The sequence below is a fragment of the Ahaetulla prasina genome, chromosome 2 (genome assembly GCF_028640845.1).
Source record: "Ahaetulla prasina isolate Xishuangbanna chromosome 2, ASM2864084v1, whole genome shotgun sequence".
NCBI lineage: Eukaryota > Metazoa > Chordata > Lepidosauria > Squamata > Colubridae > Ahaetulla > Ahaetulla prasina.
Window position 1 is genome coordinate 284,625,890 of NC_080540.1, and position 8,568 is coordinate 284,634,457.

Consider the following 8,568-nt stretch of genomic DNA (forward strand, 5'->3'; position numbering starts at 1 on the left):
TTTTTGTTTACATTTATACCCCGCCCTTCTCCGAAGACTCAGGGCGGCTTACAATGTATAGGGCAATAGTCTCATTCTATTTGTATATATTTACAAAGTCAACTTATTGCCCCCCCAACAATCTGGGTCCTCATTTTACCTACCTTATAAAGGATGGAAGGCTGAGTCAACCTTGGGCCGGGCTCGAACCTGCAGTAATTGCAGGCTTTGTGTTCTTAATAACAGGCCTTACCAGGCAGAGCTAAACCGGCCCTTGGAGTACAGAAGATCAAGAGAAACATTGAATGAATGAATAAGTAGACTTTTAGTAAACTTCAGGAGCTGTTTCTTAACCGTCAAACAGACTTGCTAAAATAGTTGAACTGCCCTCATTTCACAGACGCTTGTCTAATGAGATGCTAAAGCACCACTGAGCATTTGAGCTAAATAAACACCATGGTCCTTCCGCCTCTGCTCCTGTTTTATCATTAAGGGTTTGGTGGATTAACCATTTCTTTGTGTGGTTTCTTTATATAGATAGGTATCTTTCTAAAGGATGAGTTCCTAAGCATTAGTCTTTTAAGCCTCTTCTGTAAATCTTCTTGGCATTGTGCCCTATAAAGAATTTTTATAAATTGTCCGTTAACCAGCACTATGTCTAAATGAGGTTGCCTTTTAAATCACTGTACATTTTTACAAAAGAGGTTTTAATTGGAATAATTAGTTTTCTGGCTTAAATTTGTTCTGTTTCTAAGTATAATAAATCCTAGAATTTAAATCCTAGCTCAATTAGTATTGTTTTGTCTTGGGTTTTGTTTTGTTTTTTTGTTTTTTTTCTCCTCTTGTAAAATACTGCAGGCATTTATGTCCCACTTTGGCGGATTTAAGCTTTAATACTAAACAATTGTGACACATCAAGAGTTGGACATAATCCACCGGAATGGTTTTCAGCATCGGCCTTCTTGAAAAGTGGATGGGAGAGGACTATTTTTAATTAGTTCCAGTTCATTTCAACAAATGATGTGTCAAAAACATTGCAACGTAGAATGCTTCTGTTTAGGATTCAAGCCAGACATGGGTGGTGGTTATTTTTTTTCAAAAAAATAAATAAATGAATATTTTGGTAGCCCCAGTAGAAGCCTAAAATTGGAAAGGGATTCTAAGCATAACGAGTCCACCGCCCTTCTTAATACAAAAGTCCATTATTTATATCCATATCAACATTTATGCCCATCATATCCGTTCCTCCCTAGGCTTTGTTTTATGGGAAAAGGAAATGGTATTAAGAGTATTAAATAGTAAATCTAAGTTTCTTTTCCCCTGTAATTCTGCAAATGCTCTATTTTTTGTGTTTCCAACTCAAGCCTCACTAAGCCTTCACACTTCACTTGTGCAATTTGGTTTCGATGGATAATCAAGAGTTCATGCATCACTCACTTTATTGGTACTTCTAGTAAGGAGATTTTGGGTCCCACTCCTTGGGAGATAATTTAATATTAAACTTGAAGGAATGGACTACTCAGACTGAGTGCCAATAAGTCTTTTAAGTCCAAGCACTCGAAATGCAAAATAAAATTGCAACGCTGGTTTTGATGCCTCTACTACTGACTATATTGAATACTACTGTGGCTCTTTCGATCCCAACAATTGCTCTCTTTTTCTTTTTACTTATTTCTATCTATTAATGATAAGCATAGCCCTGTGTTCTGTTTTCCTGGGTATCCAGCCTATTTGGACTAAATGTTTTTGTTTTTTTTCAGTTTCTGCTGAATCATAGAGATCTCCTTTAGGTCCTCAGAAGATCTTCTCTAGGTCCTCATTCTGTGAAGGACCTTGGAGTACTCATCTCAAATGATCTAAGCCCCAGAGCTCACTGTAACAGCATTGCCAAAAAGGCATTAAGAGTTGTTAACCTAATCTTGCGAAGCTTCTTCTCCAGAAATACTTTACTGCAAACTAGGGCATACAAAACCTTTGCTAGACCAGTTCTCGAATATAGCTCATCTGCCTGGAACCCGCACTGTATATCGGACATTAATACAATTGAGTGAGTCCAGAGGTATTTCACGAGAAGAGTTCTCCACTCCTCTGTTCACAAAAGAATACCTTATACCACCAGGCTTGAAATTTTGGGCTTAGACAACTTAGAACTACATCACCTTCGGTCTAACCTAAGTGTAGTACACAAAATTATCTGCTACAACGTCCTACCTGTCAATGACTACTTCAGCTTCAACCACAATAACACACGAGCACACAATAGATACTGTTCTGTCCTCCTCGCCTCCATCCGAACGATGGCTTAATTAGCCGGCTCTTATCAGCTCTGACAGCAAAAGAGCCAGCATCTGCCAAGAGCCCTCGTTAGCTGCCAAGACGCTGATGAGTCACAACCTTCAGCTCTAGTCAATCAGTGGATTTGCCTGATACAAGGAGACACACCAGCTCTTGCTGCCTTTTATATCCTGTGGGGTGTGGCTCCATGACTCAGCACTTCCTAGGCCTGCTCCTCCCCTGCTTCTGTTGTTCCCTTCTCTCCTGCCTACGAAACCTAGGATTCAACCATGCCTGATTGCTGTCAGCTGGGTCTGCAGGCGTGGCCGGGGGGGGGGAGTCAGGGAATGGAAGCCTTATTAGTTCTTCCACCTGGCCTGCTTCTGGCTCCTAGAGCTGAGCCAGGGAGGCCGGTGCTTCCGAGGTAAGTCCTGACGGCCCTTCCCCCTCACTGTCCAAGTCACTTTCTGGCAGCAGGCCTGGCTCCAAGGCACTTTCGGGCATGGGGCCAGGTTCGGGGGCTGGAGCCACAACAGATACAAACTTAAGGTAAACCGCTCCAAACTCGATTGCAGAAAATATGACTTCAGCAACAGAGTGGTCAATGCCTGGAATGCACTACCTGACTGTGGCTTCTTCCTCCAACCCCCATAACTTTAAGCTTAGACTGTCTACTGTAGACCTCACCCCATTTCTAAGAGGTCTTTAAGGGGCATGCATAATCGCACCAGCATGCCTACCATCCCTGTCCTACTGTCCCCATTTATTCGTATCCATATCCTGTATTCATAATCATGTTTATACTTATATCTGTTATTTTATACACGTTTGACAAATAAATAAAAATAGATATTTAAACTCAGCAGAGGTCTGTAAAAGAACTGCTGTTGCCATGCACCAGAGACAAATTCCTTGTGTGTCTAATCAGACTTGACCAAATAAAGTATTCTACTTAGAACAAGAAAGCCACCATAGGATCTTCCATCCTTACCTGCCATGAGTGTTTCAATGTTGTTGGTACTTTGGGATTTCCGAATCTTACCATAGCAGATTGATCTCTCAGGATGTCACTTAAGCAAATGTAAGTCCTCAGAAACCAAAGATGGAAACATATCTGTCTCCTTTCATTTCCCTGCAGCTTGTACCTGGTGATACGCAGCTCCCGGCAAAGAGGTAACAATGATATCTTCAAAATAGATAGTTCTGTCCTCCGTGCGGTTATCTAGACCCCTTTCAAAGGTTGTTGGGATATATTCTATTCCCTTTGATGGTCTTGGGAACTGAGAGAATTGGCAGGAGCTCCACCTTTACATAATTCATATTAAGAAAAAGGGCTGACATCCGCCAAAACTCCTAAAACACGATGCTCCAAATCAATATTGCTTAAGTATCAATCTCATATTCCTGAAGTCACAGAGGAGCACGCAAAGAACTATTACAAAAATCAATAAGCATCTAATTCAATTAAGATATTTCTACTCTGTTTCTTCCTATTATTACTTCTAATTCAGTGGTGGAATTCAATTTTTTTTTTACTACCAATTCTGTGGGAGTGGTTTGGTGGATATGGCAGGGGAAGGATATTGCAAAATCTCCATTCCCACCCCACTCCAGGGGAAGGATACTGCAAAATCCACATTCCCTCCCCGCTCCTGAGGGAAAGATATTGCAAAATCTCCATTCCCACCCCACTCCAGGGGAAGGATACTGCAAAATCCACATTCCCTCCCCGCTCCTGGGGGAAAGATATTGCAAAATCTCCATTCCCACCCCACTCTGGGGCCAGCCAGAGGTGGTATTTGCCGGTTCTCCGAACTACTCAAAATTTCCACTACCGGTTCTCCAGAACCTGTTAGAACGTGCTGAACAGCACCCCTGCTTTTAATTTTTAAAAAAGTTTCTCACCATATAAAATATAGAGCTTTTAATCTTTTGTTCTAATTTAATTGTTTTTAGCACTTTTTAACTTGTTATTGAACTTTTTAACTTGTTATTGACTTGCTATTGAACAATTGAGGCAAAAGAAGAAAGGGACAGCAAAGAACGAGGTGATTGGATGGAGTCACTGAAGCAGTCGACGTGAGCTTATATGATCTCCTGGGGATGGTAGAGGACAGGAAGGCCTGGAGGAAAGTTGTCCATGGGGTCGCAATGGGTCGGACATGACTTCACAACTAACAACAACAAACTTCTTATTTTATTGTAAGCCGCCCAGAGTTTTAGTATCAGTGTATTAGTAACATAATTACTAATTATAACTATTATTATAATTACTCACTTTGTTAGTGAGATGGACAGCATAGAAACTTAATAAATAAATAAAATGAAATGAAACATGCACCAACAAATTAAAACATCAAATAAAGTAAAATAAAGCAAATCAAAAGATGACATTTATCCCTTAGCTGTGAGATGTTCAGTCTACCCAAATATGGTAAATATTGTGGAGGCAAAACATGGACATAGGGAAGTGGTAGGAGCAGGGGTGAAATCTAAAAATTTTCCCTACCGGTTCTGTGGGCGCGGCTTAATTGGTGGGCGTGGCTTGGTGGTCAGATGACTGGGTGGGCGTGGCCAATAACAATAAATAATAAAAATAATAAACAAAGTATAAAAAAACAATGAGGTACCAAAAACCAACTTTCACACTTTACACACACACAACTGACACACACACACACACACACACAATACCACATACAGCTTTCTGAGATTTTGTGTGTCTGTGTAGTTAGAGTGAAACACTACAGAAGCACACCAAATCTCAGAAAGCTGCACAAATATTTTATTTTATTATTTTATTTTATTTTATTGTGGACTTCAATTCCCAGAGTTCCTCAGCCAGGCAGCATTAATTACTCAGCGGTGAAATAGATTAGCTAAGTTTAGATTAGTTCTGCCTGGTGCTAAAAGCGAAACTGGGGCTTTCCGGCTGTGAGAAAAGCCATGAGGTCGATCAGTAATCAGGTAAGTGTCTTAGACTCTTTTAAAAGTAGTTTTTCTACATGTTTTCTACAGAAAACATGTTTTTTAAGGTTCTGCTGATGAGGAACTCAGGTAAGATCCCCAGAGTAGCCTTTAATTTTTTTATTTATTTTTAAGTTTAAAGGCTGCCGATCGCAGCTGAGGGGCGGGATCCTCAAAGGCTTTTTTTTACTTTTAAAGGCAGGTTTCGGCTGAAGCAAAACCTTCTTTTAAAAGTAAAAAAAAAAACCCTCTGCTGATGGTGTGGCTCAGCAGAGGCAGGGTGGAGTGGGGCCAGGGATTTTTGCTACCGGTCCTCCGAACCAGCAGCCGCCATCGCTACCGGATTGCGCGATCCCATCCGATCCGGGAGTATTTCACCCCTGGGTAGGAGATGTGCGCACAGCAGGACACTGTTGGATTTACAGCTGACATCTTTTCAGATCACAAGTCTTTAAACCCATTGATATATTTTCTAAAAAGTTAGCCAAACAGAAACTAGGTTCAAAGCAATGGTACGATTCAAATAATTCAACAACTGGTTCTCTGCCCTAATCATCAGCTGTGTGTGTGTGTGGCCATGATGGGTATGGCCAGGGGGTGTGACAGGCAGAACCTGGCCTCCCTACAGCCTCTTGGGAGCAAAAATGGGCCACTGGGGGGGGCACATATCCCTGTGCCCCATTTTGGGCCTAGTAGGCCTCCCTGCACTTACCTGGGAGCCAAAATGAGGCACTTGGGGACTCCTGGAAGGGGAGAGGCCATTCAGCAATTTAACAACCGGTTCACCCGAACTGACCCGAACCAGCTGAATCCCACCACTGGTTCAAAGGGCAAAATATGATTTGGATTTGCATAGGTTTACACATAGCACCTTAAACTGTATATGTCACTGCTTGCAACTGTGTGTGCCAGCTGCAGAAAGCAGCTGCACAACCCCAGGAAAAGATCCAGTTGGTTTCAGGTGTTTCTCACATATGCTACAGCCATGTTATCTGAACCATATTTTGCTTTTTGAGTTCAGAGTTCTGCAGAACTGTAAACTGGTGGTTTTGCGGAGCCTTTAACCTGCCCTTTCTTTGACATATGGCAGAACATAGAATTATAGACATGATTAGACAATATGCCTAAGACACCAACCAACATTTTGGTGTGGCACCAATTATAGAGAAGATGAAAGAAGGCTGGTATGGACATGTCCTGAGAGCAGCACCTTCCACCATGGCCAAGACTGCCTACCAACTAGAAGTCAATGGCCGGAGACATCACAGGCATCCAAAACAGAGATGGCAAGACACCAACAAAACAAAGATATGCAAGACACAGCTGACTGGGCAAAGTGGCGTTCTATGATCCAAAAAGCAGACCCTACACTAGGAAGAAGAAGAAGATGATTAGACAATATGCCACTGAAGTACTGCCTACTTTATGTGCACCATAATGTGGTTATACTCCTTAAACAACCCTATCACTGGCCGTTGTATGGAGTCACGCACAGATATCAGGGGCTTGAAAAGTACAGGTTGTTCTTGACTTGCAACAGTTCATTTAGTGCAGGGATGTCAAACTTGATTTCATTGAGGGCCGCATCAGGGTTGTGTTTGACCTCGGGGCCTGAGTGGATGTGTCCAGGGTCGGCGTGTCCAGCTCAACGTCATACGTGTTGGTGCCTGTGGTGGCCCGAGGACTCTGCCAGCAAAAATGGAGCTCCGTTTTCATTGGCAGAGGGTTGCACGAGGCTGTTGCAGCCAAAAACGGAGCGTGCAACCCTCCCGAACTCCATTTTCAATGGCAGAGGCACCACGGGCCAGTCCTTCACTGTTTCCAGGGCGGCCCTGCAGGCCAGATTTAAGCACCCTGTGAGCCAGATCTGGCCCATGGACTTTGAGTTTGACAAAAGTTAGTGACCAGTGAAAAAAAAAGTGACTTATAACCGTTTTTCACAGTTATGATCTTTCCCCATGATCATGACCATCATCCAACAGTTGGACCCATCACCATTGTAACAGAGTTCCTTCCCCAAACTGATGGTCATTGTCTTCTTCTCTTTCCATCCACACTTCCCAGACTTCTCAAGCGAGCTAGGCCTTTCTATAATGCATCCAGCGAATCATACTCTGTACTGCTGAATTTCAAGGAACATCTTGCAATACCATTTTTAATAACGAAAGTCTGAATTTTAAATTAACAAGCAAGCTGTTACATAATTTCTAATCAATGCAAAACTGAAAATCCCAGGCTTTCTGTACCCCTGAGTATCTTTCTGCCTACCAAAAAGAATTTCTTTGCAGTTTCAAAAGAGCTGGAATCCAGTCTATCAACACTTAGATCACAATCTGCTAATCTCCTTGTTTAAGAGGGCCCAAGACTATTCCTGATGTTAAAAGAGGCACACAGATGAACAGGCCGTCATAAAGAAGCAGCACTTTAATCCATTCTGATTAAGGAAAATGTTATTTTTCTCGTTTTCAGAAGCTCTATTCGGCTTTTTTTTTTTTTTTTTAAAGGTTAGATGTTTACTTTTACGTTGGACGTTTGGGTTTATGTCTTTGTACATATTTCTGTATTGTGTTTTTCATGCTTGCTTTATGTGTAGAATTTTTATAAAGTTTGCATTAAAAAAAACCCTAAACCCCTAAACCCTATAATGCTGAAAATGAAGGATCAATAATTAAGCCTCCCCCTCCCATTTTTTTCCAGCTTTGATCCTTTATTAATTTGATAAAACAAAAGTAAAGCAGAAACAATGAACTGACAAATACTATTTTAAATACTAAACCAAAGCCGAGAGGTTTATTTCTAACCTAACCCTAATCTTTATCCCTACTTTGTGGGTGGGGGGAAGTGGGGGGAGAGGGAAGGGGTTATTTGTCCATCTCTTCATTTATTTAATATCGTAATTAATTCTTTATTTCACCACTAGATGTCACTAAGTGCACAGAGCATTTGGGAAATTGCTCTCTTTTGCAGAGTACCTATTTCTTTTTGTTCATTTCCTTACTACCACAGCCAAAATAAAAATAAAATAAAAATTGGGCATTCCAATACTATACTGGAATAAGAATTTGGAGACTACAATATCTTTAACAGAGAGTTACATTTGGGTCTGAAGCGGAGACTAAGAAAAACCGAACTTCCAATTGCCTCTGTACTTGATATTGTTATTTTTTTCCCCTGAAATCTGGGTCCAAAAATGAAAGTCTATGTTATCAAAAAGCTTTTGAAGAGGTTTTTTTAAAAAAAATAGAAGCAGCTGTCAGAGCCCCAAAGTGCAACTCAGGTTATAACTTTACTACTCCAAATGGCTACAGAAAGGAAGAACAGATTCTGCCACCTAGTTTATAAACCATC